Source organism: Pleurodeles waltl, chromosome 3_1, assembly GCF_031143425.1.
Source record: "Pleurodeles waltl isolate 20211129_DDA chromosome 3_1, aPleWal1.hap1.20221129, whole genome shotgun sequence".
NCBI classification, from domain to species: domain Eukaryota; kingdom Metazoa; phylum Chordata; class Amphibia; order Caudata; family Salamandridae; genus Pleurodeles; species Pleurodeles waltl.
The window spans coordinates 1,831,917,083-1,831,930,269 of NC_090440.1; the positions used below are offsets into that span (position 1 = coordinate 1,831,917,083).

Here is a 13,187-nt window from a genome sequence, read left to right on the forward strand (position 1 = left end):
ACTTTTTTCAGCTATGGCAGATTTTTGAAAACAGTATACTGTTACGTCTGCTGGACTCTTCTGGTTGCGGGGATATATAAGGCTTGCAGGTTCATCAAGGACCCTAGGCATCCAGAGCCAATAAAGAAGCTGCACCTTGCAATAAGTTTTCATAGTAAACCAGGTATGCAGCAGTTAATTTGGTGAAATATAAAGAGTGAAAAATAGGTATCAAGGAAACCTTTGTATTTCCAAAATGGCACAAGATAAGGTGTTGAGAAGCAGTGGTTATTTGCACATCTCTGGATGCCGGGGTGCCCATACCATCATGTGAATTACAGTCCATTTCTTAATTAGACATCTTTTTTACACACTGTCTTACATTTGGAAGGAAAAAATATAGAGAAAGACAAGGGGCAATAACACTTGTTCTGCTATTCTGTGTTCCTCCAAGTCTCCTGATACAAATGGTACCTCATTTGCGTGGGTGGGCCTAATGCCCGCGACAGGAAACGCAACATGGACACATAACATTTTTAAATTGAAAACTGACGTGTTTTTTGGAAAGTGCCTAGCTGTGGAGTTTGATCTCTAGCTCAGCCGGCACCCAGGGAAACCTAGCAGACCTGTGCATTTTTTAAAACGACACCTAAGGGAATCCAGGATGGGGTGACCTGTGTGGCTCTCACCAGATTCTGTTACCCAGAATCCTTTGCAAACCTCAAAATTTGGCAAAAAAAACCCTTTTTTCTCACATTTCGCTGGTAGAAAGTTCTGGAATCTGAGAGGAGCCACAAATTTTCTTCTACCCAGCATTCCCCCAAGTCTCCCGATAAAAATGGCACTTCACTTGTGTTGGTAGGCCTAGTGCCCGCGACAGGAAATGCCCCAAAACACAACATGGACAATTAACATTTTCCCAAAGAAAACTGACCTGTTTTTGTGGGGCTCTCACCAGATTCTGTTACCCAGAATCCTTTGCAAACCTCAAAATTTGGCAAAATAAACTTTTTCCTCACATTCAGTGCTGCAAAATTCTGGAATCTGAGGGTAGCCACAAACTTCATCCTATCCAGCATTCCCCCAAGTCTCCCAATCAAAATGGTACCTCACTTGTGTGGGTAGGCCTAGTACCAGCGACAGGAAATGCCCCAAAACACAACATGGACAATTAACATTTTCCCAAAGAAAACTGACCTGTTGTTTTTTAAAGTGCCTGTAGATTTTTGGCCTCTAGCTCAGTCGTCACCTAGGGAAACCTAGCAAACCTATACATTTTTTCAGAACTAGAAACCTGGGGGAACCCAGGATGGGGTAACTTGGGGCGCTCTCACCAGGTTCTGTCACCCAGAATCCTTTGCAAACCTCAAAATTTGGCAAAATAAACTTTTTCCTCACATTCAGTGCTGCAAAATTCTGGAATCTGAGGGTAGCCACAACCTTCATCCTATCCAGCATTCCCCCAAGTCTCCCAATCAAAATGGTACCTCACTTGTGTGGGTAGGCCTAGTACCAGCGACAGTGAATGCCCCCAAAACACTAAGTGGACACATCAAAATTATCAAAAACAAAACTACCTACCGGGGGATGCGGGGGGCACCTACGTTTTTGATCCTTGGCTAAACAGCCATCTAGGTAAACCTACCAAACCCAGACATTTCTGAAAACTAGACACCCGAGGGAGTCCAGGGAGGTGTGACTTGCGTGGATCCCCCAGTGTTTTCTTACCAAGAATCCTCAGCAAACCTCAAATTTAGCTAAAAAATCACATTTTCCCCACATTTCTGCGTATGATCACTGCACCAGCACAAATTTCCTACCGCACAACGTTACCCTCAGTCTCCTGATAAAAATGATACCACACTTGTGTAGGTGGGCCAAGTGCCTGTGACAGGGAAGAGCCAAAAACATGTCAAAATTGAGGGGGAACCAAAGCAGGCCCAAAAGGGCAGTTTGAAAAAAATCATTTTTAGCCTGACAAGTGGCGAAGAATTTTTATCGGTATAGATGCGACAATACTGGGTGGTAGGAATTTTGTGGATTCCTGCAGATTACAGAAGGTTCCATCACAAAAATGTGGGGAAAATGTGTGATTTCAAGCAAAGTTGGAGGTTTGCAGGGCATTGTGGGTATGAAGATGGTGCAGGTGCATGTGAAGCACACCACCTTGGACCCACCCAGATGTTTAGTTTTCAGATGTGTCTAGATCTCATAGATTTTTCTACATGGCAGTGCCCCAAAGTCCAAAAAGTGCAGTTCTCACCATTCCAAGTGGGATGATTTTGAGAGTTAGGCAAGCTCTCATGGCCCAAAGGTAAAACCAAAACCTAAAATAATCAAATGTCCTCTTGCTTGCCATTGGGATAAGATCTTTTAGTGTGCGCGGGGAGAGCTGAAAGACTGTTACCCCCTTCAGTTGGGGTGGGGGCATAATCATGCCCATACTCTTTGGTAGCCACCACCCCACTATTTTTGTTTTTTATTCCCTGGCATCTAGTAGGCTTGCTGCCCCCCCAGGGAGTGGATTGAAGGTAATTGCCCCATCTGCCCACCGGTGGGCAGAACAACTTTGTCCCCATTTATTTGGGGTGGGGTATGGCCGAACCCCCACCCTCTTCTTTTGAAAAAAAATTCTTGTCTGGTGGGCTTTCTGTCCCCATTTGGGGGCAGGTGGGACTTACAAAAATAGGCCATTATGCCAACAGTAACGTGCCCCTATGGGGAGTGACCCTTGCCCAAAGGGTTGCCCCCCCAAACAAAACACACACACACACCAAACCCTGGTGTCTAGTTGTTTCATTGGCCTAGGAAAAATAAGCTTATCTGCCCCCAAGGTGGGCAGAAATGGCCTAAAATAAAATTGCCCCCCAGGGGAGTGACCCTTGCCTAAGGGATTGTTCCCCTTGCGCGAAACTGATGTAAAAAAAAAAATCCCTGGTGTCTAGTGGTTTCTGCCACCACTGGGGGCAGATTGGTCTAAGAAAAATAGGCCGATCTGCCCTCCAAGGCCCAAGGGGTTCTGAAATGGCCTACAAAAATTTGTCCCCGCTCCCCACTGTTAATAAGTAAAAAAACAAAAACAAATGATCCCTGGTGTCTAATGGGGTCAGATCGGCCTATTTTAATTAGTCCAAGGGGTCGCCCCCCTTCATTATTTACATAAACAAAAAAATCATCCCTGGTATCTAGTGGGCATTGCTCCAGCCCGATCCCTTCACGATCGGGCTGCAGAAATGCTCAGCAAGACATCAAAGGCCTTTCCTTTCCTTTTGTGCCTCTCTGCCTGCACCTACTCCCCGATTGGAAGAGAAATGCCTTCGTCTCTCTTTCGATCGCGCTGGAATCCAAGCTTCCTGCGCAATGGGGGCGGCCTCTGATGGGGCCAGCGCACGATCGTGCGCTGAAATCAGACGTCACTGGGGGGTGCGGGGTGGAAGGGGAAGTGATTCTCCTTCCATCCCTGCCCAGGGGAGAGTGGGTGGGAGGCTCTTAGGGGGAGCTCTAGAGCTTCCCCCAAGTGCCTGGTGCAGAACGTAACGGTTACGTTCTCAGCACCCAAGAATGTATTTGTTACGTCCAAGGCACCAAAGTGGTTAAAGATGGTGCCTTATTTAGATATGATTGGCCTTCCTGTGGGATTGTTTTGATCTTAATGCAATTTTGGTGCAAAATAAATTGTTGGTACCATCTGATGTTGTACCGTGAGATGTTGCATTCCTTCATCAATCCAACTTATGCTCAGCCATATGTTTAATTTGTCCTGAAGTTCCTTAGCCAGATCCTCTGTGGGATTATTTTGTAGTTTAATATAGCAATTTACATCTGATAGTTGGCAATTCTCTTCCCTGACAAAGTGTCTGATTTAGATCCTCGCGAAGAATACTCTGTCACAAACGTGACAGATATCCCATCCACCGTATTACAATACCATTATATCCTATATATGCAGGATATCCTTCACATTTGTGAGAGAGTTTTCCATCTGCTGAGATCTAAATTTGATAAGACCTAGTTGCAGATTCTTTACCATAGAAATTCCTTACCTTAGAATTTCCCCCAGGTGGATCCAGAGATTTTTCTGGAGCATTACCCCTGCACGCCGTTAGGTGGTGTTGATTGGCTCCACGTCCATCGTTGGCGTCATCCACCCCAGATATGATAATGCTGGACCTATACAGGCACCACCCGGGTGTGCTGATGTTAGTTCTTTTCTTTATGCACAAGCCTGCTGCTGAGCCGAAGAAGAACTACCCCTCAGTCATTTTTTGAGTGATCTTTTTTTTACTTTTTGTTGAAGATTTTTGAGTTTTAACACTCCTGGTGCATCGAGGATGTCTTTGCATAAGACTGTCTTCGAGCCGTTCGGATCCTGCCATCAGGGGATGTCCGTAACAGATCCGCATATTGTGTGCCTGTAGTGTCTGGAGCACGACAAAGACCCAAAATTGTGCTCCGAGTACCAGGCCATGAATTCAAAAGCTTTGAGAAAGCAGTCCCTAAAGCTCCTTGCGGCCCAGTGCTCGGCTCGTCACAGGTCCCAGTTGAGAGGAAGGTCCTGAGAATCGTTGTGGGGCCCCCTTCTTTGTTGTCCCACTTCAAGTCCTCGGGAGGATCGGGTGAGTTGAGGCACAAGAAGAAGTCAGGCGATGAGATGAGGGAAAGCAAGCGTTGTCATTCCAGGCTTCCATCCTCTGAGCCTGCATCTGGGTCTGCTCCGCACCTCCCTGAGTTTCCGGAATATGGAGTGACCCCAGCCAAACTCGGAGAGTTTTATGAGGCCGTGCCCCTCATCTTTGAGCAGTCTGACTCCGTTGGAGTGCCTTCGGGTCCTGTGGGGTCAGAAGAGGCCCCCTCAAGTTCCATTCCGGCGGCTTTGGCTCAAGGAGATACACATGGATCAGTTCCTGGATCCCAACCAACGTTGGTCATACCACCTTGACCTTCCCTGACACTGGTTCCAATGTTGACACGCTCAACGCCGCTCGTGCCTCCAGGTTGCGCTGACCCCATCCTTATTGCCGGCTCCAACACAGACCTGGACTGGTGTTGCGCAACGCCGATTTCGACAAGGGCCTTGCCCCGTATTCAAGATCCTTATTCTTATGGGATGGGGTACAGAAAGTAATGCGAGGGGTCGCTATGGACCTAGATGATGCCAGTGGTCTGGATACTTCCCCTGACGCTGGCATGCTTTCTCCACCTACTGTGGCTACCGAGGAGGGAACGTCCTATCTCATGGCAGTGCAAAGAGCAGCCACGGTACTGTGCCTCGAGCTGCCTTCGGTGGCAGTCAGGACTAACCTCCTGACAGAAGTACGCCAGGCTGGGGCTTCCTCCTGTGAACCCCCATTGCCCTTTAATGAAGCCTTCACCGATGTCCTGTTTGGGTACTTGGTCCAAACCCAACTCAGGGCCTGCTGTGAGCAGGACTATTGCCTGCCGCCATCAACCTTCTCCAATTGACACAGCGTTCCTGACACAACCTCCCCCCTGAGAGCTTGTTTATCCATGCCTCTACATCCCAGGGTGCGTTCCTTTCTGCACCCCCGGATAGGGAATCCAAGAGGCTCGACCAACTTGGGAAGAAGATGTTTCTTCCTCCAGCCAGGCATTGCAGTCCATGAACACCACATGTCTTTTGGGCCGTTACTTCCAGATGCTGTGGGATATGGTTGAGCAAGTACTGTCACAGGTCCCATAGGAAGCCTGGGCTGTACTCGCTCAAGCTGTTGCTGATGAGAGAGACACAGCAAAGTTCACAATCAGATGTTGACTGGACACAACTGACTCATTGGGCAGAGCGGTTGCATTGACTGTGGCCCTAAGGAGCCACACCCGGTTGAGGACTTCTGGCTTTTCGGGGGTTGTCCAAGACAGATTTATGAACATGCACTTTAATGGCACCCGTCTCTTCAGATACAAAGGAGACTCAAAGCTTGAGCGCTTCAAAGATTCTCATGTTATTGCCAGGACCTTGGACCTTGCAGACATCCCTCATCGACCTCAGTCTGCTTTTGCCTTCCCACCCACCCCAGAGCTGCCTCCAAATGCTGCGGTGACTATAAATGTGACAAAGTCACCCCTGACTTTCTCTCAGGCACTCCCTTTCATTGGAGCTCTTCTAGACACAGTGCAGTTTTGAGCTTATCCTCCCAAGCAGCGAGTCCAGGATATTCAGGCTATGATACCGATGTTTCTGCCTCTAGCATGGATTTCGATAAGAACAATTCTGAGGCCTCTGAGCCTCATGGCCTCCTGCATCCTGCTGATAACACATGCCAGATGCTTTATGAGGGCTCTGCAGTTGGACTTGAAGTTCTATTGGGCGCAGAATCAGAGGAATCTCTCTGGCCTTGCCCAGATTTCAGAGGGAACTGTGCAAAATCTGCAGTGGTGGGTAACAAACCACAATTAAGTCAGAGGCAGATCTCTTTCCCTTTCCCAACCCGACCTAACAGTAGTGACAGATGTGGCATTCCTGGAATGGGACATCCAAATGGGAGACCCTGAGGCATCCGGTATCTGGCAGAGTCTGGACTCCACATCAACCTGTTGGAGCTCCGGGCAATCAGGCTAACATTGAAAGAATTTCTTCCCTCTTTCAAAGGAAAGGTAGCGCAGGTGTTAACAGACAACACCACTGCCATGTGGTACTGCAACAAGCAGGGCGGAGTGGGGTCATGGACCTTTAGACATGAGGTCCTGGAACTGCAGGGCATATCCCTGGTGGTTCAACATCTAGCGGGCTCTCTGAACGTCAGAGCAGACAAACGCGGTTGACAATTCTTAGTCGATCACCAATGGCGTCTCCATCCGGAGGTGGTGCAAGGCCTCTTTCTGCAAGGCCTCTTTCAGCAGTGGGGAGAGCCTTGGTTAGATCTGTTCATCTCAGCAGAGAAATGTCAGCAGGGAAGCAGCCTAAACAACGACTTGGGCACAACAAGGTGTGTTGTCCATGAAAGCGGAACAACGCTTTCGTGAACAATGACCCTGTTCTTCTCTGCCTAAACAAGCATGTCCAGAACAACAGCAGAGGAAAACAGACTCAGGATCGGAGAGGACGCGGTCAGGTAAGTGGGGCCAGGGTAGGGTTGAGGGGTAGTTTTAGGGGTGGTGGTAGTTTTTGTTTTTTCAAGACAGGGTTGGGGGGTCAGGGGAGTTTTAGTTTTTTAGGGCCAGGGGGGCCGGGGTAACTTTAGTTGTTAGGGGCGGGGTGGGTGGTCGGGGTAATTTTAGGTTCTAATGCTGGGGGTGGGGGTAGTTTTAAGGGCAAGGTTGGGGGGATGGGGTAGTTTACGTTTTAGGGGTGGGGGGTGGGGGGTTGGGATAGGTTTGGGTTTTAGGGGCGGGGTGGGGGTCAAGGTAGTTTTTGGGGCAGGGTGGGGTGTTGGGATAATTTTAGGGGCGGGGTGGGGGTTTGCGGTATTTTTAGGGGCAGGGGTTGTGGTAGTTTAGGTTCTCAGGGTGCGGGGGGTCCGCATAGTTTAGGTTTATGGGGCGGGTGGGAGGTTGGCGTAGTTTAGGTTTTAGAGGGTGGGTTGGGGGGGGTCGGTGTAGTTTTAGGGACGGGGTGGGAGATTGGGGTAATTTTAGTTTTTAGGGGTGGGGTGGGGAGTCAGGGTAGTTTTAGGGGCGGGGTGGGGGTCACAGTAGTTTTAGGGGCGGGGTGGGGGGTTGGGATAGTTTTAGGGGCGGAGTGGGGGGTCGGCGTAGTTTTAGGGACAGGGTGGGAGATTGGGGTAATTTTAGTTTTTAGGGGTGGGGTGGGGAGTCGGGGTATTTTTAGGGGTGGGGTCACAGTATTTTTAGGGGCGGGGTGGGGGGTTGGGGTAGTTTTAGGGGCGGAGTGGGCGGTCGGGTAGTTTTAGGCTTTAGGGGGCAGGGTGGGGGGTCATTATAATTTTAGGTTTTAGGGGTAGGGTGGGGGGTCAGGGTAATTTTAAGGGCAGGGGTGGGGGGTGGGGTAGTTTTAGGTTTTAGGGGCGGGGTGGAGGGCCATAATAGTTTAAGGGGCGGGGTGGAGGTTGGGGTAGTTTAGGTTTTAGGGGTGGGGGTGAGGGATTGGGGTAGGTTTGGGTTTTAGGGGCGGGGTGGGGGGTCGAGGTAGTTTTCGGGGCAGGGTGGGGTGTTGGGATAGTTTTAGGGGCGGGTGGGAGTTTGCAGTATTTTTAGGGGCAGGGGTTGTGGTAATTTAGGTTCTATGGGTGCGGGGGGTCCGTGTAGTTTAGGTTTTAGGGGCGGGGTGGGAGGTCGGCGTAGTTTAGGTTTTAGGGGTGGGTTGGGCGGTCGGCATAGTTTTAGGGACGGGGTGGGAGATTGGGATAATTTTAGTTTTTAGGGGTGGGGTGGGGAGTCAGGGTAGTTTTTAGGGGCGGGGTGGGGGTCACAGTAGTTTTAGGGGCGGGGTGGGGGGGTTGGGGTAGTTTTAGGGGCGGAGTGGGGGGTCGGCGTAGTTTTAGGGACGGGATGGGAGATTGGGGTAATTTTAGTTTTTAGGGGTGGGGTGGTGAGTCGGGGTAGTTTTAGGGGTGGGGTGGGGTCACAGTAGTTTTAGGGGCGGGGTGGGGGGTTGGGGTAGTTTTAGGGGCGGAGTGGGCGGTCGGGTAGTTTTAGGCTTTAGGGGGCAGGGTGGGGGGGGTCATTATAATTTTAGGTTTTTGGGGTAGGGTGGGGGGTCAGGGTAATTTTAGAGCAGGGGTGGGGTGGTTTTAGGGGCGGGGTGGAGGGCCATAATAGTTTTGGGGGGGGTGGAGGTTGGGGTAGTTTAGGTTTTAGGGGTGGGGGTCGCGGTAGTATTAGGGGCGGGGTTGGGGTAATTTAAATTTTTAGTGGCGGGTGGGGGAGTCGGGATAGTTTTAGGGGCGGGGTGGGGGGGGTCGTTTCATTTTAGTTTTTAGGGGTGGGGTGGGGGGTCAGGGTAGTTTTAGGGGCCGGGGTGAGGGGTCACATGCTGGAACCATGCATGCGGTTCCATGCATGCCTTTACCAGGCCTGCCTTTACAACAAAAAATTGTTGTTAGGGCATTAGTGGTAACAATGCGGTCGTTGTTCCGACTGCGTTGTTCAGGCATGTGTGGTTCCAGCATGCGTTGTTCCAATGTATATTCGTTTTGCACGTTTCAAGGTGGCACTTGCTCAGTGACGGTTTTTATCTCAAGTAAAACTCAGACCTCCTGCACGCCTTTCCGCCCTCACCACTTCTACACTGAATTCTCAAGCAGATCAAGTACAACCGGGCTCAATCCTTGTGGCTCCAGATTGGACACGAAGAGTCTGGAATCACGTGCTGTTGAGCATGGCCCTTGATCCTCTGATCAGACAGACCCTTCTGGAGGATTTTCTGTGGCAGAAGCAGGGGAAGGTTCTCCACTCAAACCTGTTGAATCCCCACCTTCTTGCATGGAGATTGAGCGGCGGCTGTTGACAGCTTTTGCCCTTCCACCTGAAGTCTGTAACATCTTGGCAGCTAGGCGTCCCTCTGTTGCGCAACATACAGGGAACGCAGTAGCCAGTGGGGAAAGCCGCGGCTCGGAGTCATGGTCGCGGCACACGCCGCGGCCCCTTTCTCCGGCCACCTGTTCCAGGGCAGGCGCAGCAGGATAAAAGACCCCGAGTCGGGTCACGATCCTTGCCGCGCCTAGGGGCGCGCAGCGCGCGTAGCATATTCTAACTAAACACACATTAGGGGAACCCTCCTTGCCACCACTTACCTTTTACACAGCCAAAAGCCGTATGCATGCACATGGCTCATTTTTATGCATGCTTTTCCCCTTCCCAGCATGCTGTTCACTTCCTCTTTTCCCTGCATGCATTTTTTCCCTTTTCTTAGGAGCATGTTTTCTATGCTAGTTCTGATCTTTTTCCCAAACCAAGATGGTGGTTTTTCTACTTCCTGTTTTCCACTTCCTGTTTAGGGGTACATAAGGGGAATCAATCTTTCTTCTCATTGCGTTGCAACACTCCTGTGGTGGTAGTCACGCTCCGGCTGGTTTCCTCTTGTGACGCCAGTTGTTCTTGATCTGTTTTCCGTCTCCAGAATTCCTGAACTCCAGAATCTTAAGTCCTAACGTCCTTGTGTCCTCCTTCTGTTTCAGGGAGTTTTTTTTACCCTTTTGAGGTTTTTCCTCTGGGACTCCTTCTGGAGGGCACGGACTGTAGTGGCTTACTATTGTCAAACAGCACCGTGGCTACCGGAAGGGGTTGCCCCTACCTCGGCCAAAGCAGGACCTGCAAGAACCGGGCCGCTCACCACCTCTCTCCAACCTCGATTGTAAGCCCAGGGTGAATCGTGACAGATTGCAACGCCCAAAACTCCAGTTGCAGTCCGGAACCATGGAGAATCCAGTGATGAGTACAGAACCAACAAGCCAAACCCTGCTCCTGACTATACAACAACAGGCTCAAGAACTCCAACAGCTACGTACCGAAAACACTGTCTACCGACAAGCCTTCACCTCTAGAACCACTGATGTTCCTACGGTCTCTGCCACTACACCTCGTTTCTCCGGGGATCCTAACAAATTAAGAGAGTTCCTGGATGCCTTGACGGTCTATTTCGCATTCCGCCCCTCACAATTTATGCAAGACAAGACCAAGGTGGGGTATTTGATTAGCGCCCTATCTGGCCCAGCCTTAGCCTGGGCAACTCCTTTAGTGACAAGCAACGACCCTAGCTTGTCTAATTATTCCAGCTTTGTCACTGCCTTTAAGCAAATGTTTGAGCGCCCTGGACTCGAGTCTTCAGCAGAAGAAGCTCTCTGCGATATTCAACAAGGAAATCAGGACGTATTACAATACATCACTCGTTTCAGACAATTGGCAGCAGAGACTTCCTGGGTGGAACGTACCTTGGTGACCCTGTTTTGCAGGGGTCTCAGAGAGGACATTAAGGGCGAACTGGTGCACTCTGCCAGAATAGAGAATCTTAAGGGATTAATGGACCAGACCTTGACGATAGAGTATTGGTTAAATAAGTGAAGAATGGAGAGAAAGAAGAGTCGCTTACCATCACACTTGGTGACGTCCCGCACCCTTCCTCATCGTTCCGAGGAGGTTCGTCCTGAAACTAAGGGTGCTACCGATGAAGAGCCTATGCAAATCGATATGGCTCGAGGGCCATTATCATCTAGTGAACGAGAAAACAGACGAAGGAAAGGACTTTGTCTGTATTGTGGTGCGTCTGGTCATCTAATTCGCACATGTCCTGTCCGTCCAGCCAAGCCGTTGGGAAACGCCAATTCCCGTCCTCAGTGAGAAGGGTGAGGAAGGGATATTGCGAAATACCTTCCATTTGTTCCTCAAGGGAGGAAGGAACTGCTCTTTTCCTTTTACCCGTTATCCTCCACTTTACTGATGGCCGGGAAGAAAGAGCTCTGGCCTTGTTGGACTGTGGAGCCAGTGGTATCTACCTAGATGAAGCATGGGCCAGGGAAAGACCGATTTTGAAAATACCTAAGGAAGTACCAGAACAAGTCCACACAGTGGATGGATCACTCTTGGCCTCAGGACCAGTACAGTATACCACCCCTACCTTATGTCTCCAATTTGGGAAACATCAAGAAAACCTTTCTTTTGATTTAATTTCTTCACCACATCACGTTATGATCCTGGGAATTCCATGGCTCACTCGGCATAACCCTTACATTAACTGGGAAACAAGAACCATTTCTCTCGTAGGGGATTTCCATGTATAGTCATAAGCACTGAATAGTTCCGCGCGCCTGCAGGGACCCCGGAGCACTGATGTGAAGTATATTCTTAAGTGCAAATACCAGCCCTTTGAAAAAAGGTCTGTCAAAAAACACTTAAGAATAACAATGTGCAGCCTATGTGAACAGCTACACAGGCCAAATTGTTAAAAGAAAAACAGTTGTAGTGTAAATTCATGTTTAAACATCTATTTATTCTAGAAATGTAATAACAAATACATTCTCATATTCTATTTACACCTCTCATGAGAATAAAAACAATGCAGGGCAGTGTAGCCCATAGGCTGCCATTATACAGAATGTAAATAGAGCTGTCCCTTTAAGAAAGTAAAGTCTTCCTGTTTCCCATCATGCACAGCAAAAGGCAGTTGCCTCAGTTCTTTTTTCCGGCTCCTTTCTGACAGGACCCTGAAGCATTGAGCTCTACCTCACAAAGCCTTTTTGTGACAGAAATTCATTCAAAATCTTTTGAATGTCAATTTCACTTGACATTTTTAATATTGAGTGATCATTTCCTACTCTTTTCTGTTAAATTCTGACAGAATTTTGAGGTTTTTCTAGTTAGAAATGCCTTCACTTTTTGATAAATGCCCTTCTTGTGGCAGAAAAAAGGCTAAAACAGATCCACATCGGATCTGTATAATTTGCCTTCCATCCAGCCACAAACCGGAGTCGTGTGACATCTGTAAAACTTTCTCCAGAAGAACTCTTCGTGATAGGGAGAAAATCCGACTTCAGGCGAGAGAGGACAGGAGAAAAAGTGGTCATTCTACCACAGAGCGAGGAGAAGGTCAGTCTTCTACCAGGGCTCACCCTGTTTCCTCTATAACTCCTACCAGACCTGCTCAAAAACGACACAGGTCTCCAACGACGTCGAGGGCGTCGACGTCGAGACAGGGAACGGCGGCAACATGCTCGCCGTCGAGGAGTGGTTCACCGGCGAGGAAGAAGCATCGTTCGCCGTCGACCGCCATTTCGCCGTTGAGACGGCGTGGACGCTCGCCGTCGAGAGGATCTGGGTCGCCGTCGACATGGCGAGGACGATCCACGTCGAGGAGATCTAAGTCCGGCTCGCCGTCGACACGGCGAGGGCGATCGACGTCGAAGGAGAGTGCTCGCCGTCGGAGACGTTCGCCGTCACCACAGCGACGTCGAGGGTCGTCGCCGAGAGGTTCTCAAAGGCGAGAGGAATCGACGTCAAGAGGCACTCGCCGTCACCGCACTTCGACGTCGAGGAGTGTGTCGACGTCGAGGTGACAATCAAAGAGACCTAGAAGGGTTTATACCACGTCAGAATCCTCTGCCTCACTCATCCTGCTTCCAGCGTCTCCACAGCTCTCTCCTCAACAGTCGCCGTTGCCGCAGACACCAGTAACACCTACGGCTCCTCTTCCGGCTCCTCCTTCAGAGTCTGTTCTGAGGTCTCCAACGCGATCGGTAAGGCATTCTGGACATTCCTCTAGACGTCCATCTTCCTCTCGGCACCATCGTCATGAGTCA

The 13,187-nt window shown here is 49.8% G+C and overlaps 1 protein-coding gene across 2 annotated transcripts in view; it reads left to right on the forward strand.

Moving 5' to 3' along the window:
- PMS1 (PMS1 homolog 1, mismatch repair system component) overlaps nt 1-13,187 on the forward strand; it is a 668,051-nt gene that overhangs the window by 422,890 nt on the left and 231,974 nt on the right. The gene's annotated exons all lie outside the window — the stretch shown is intronic.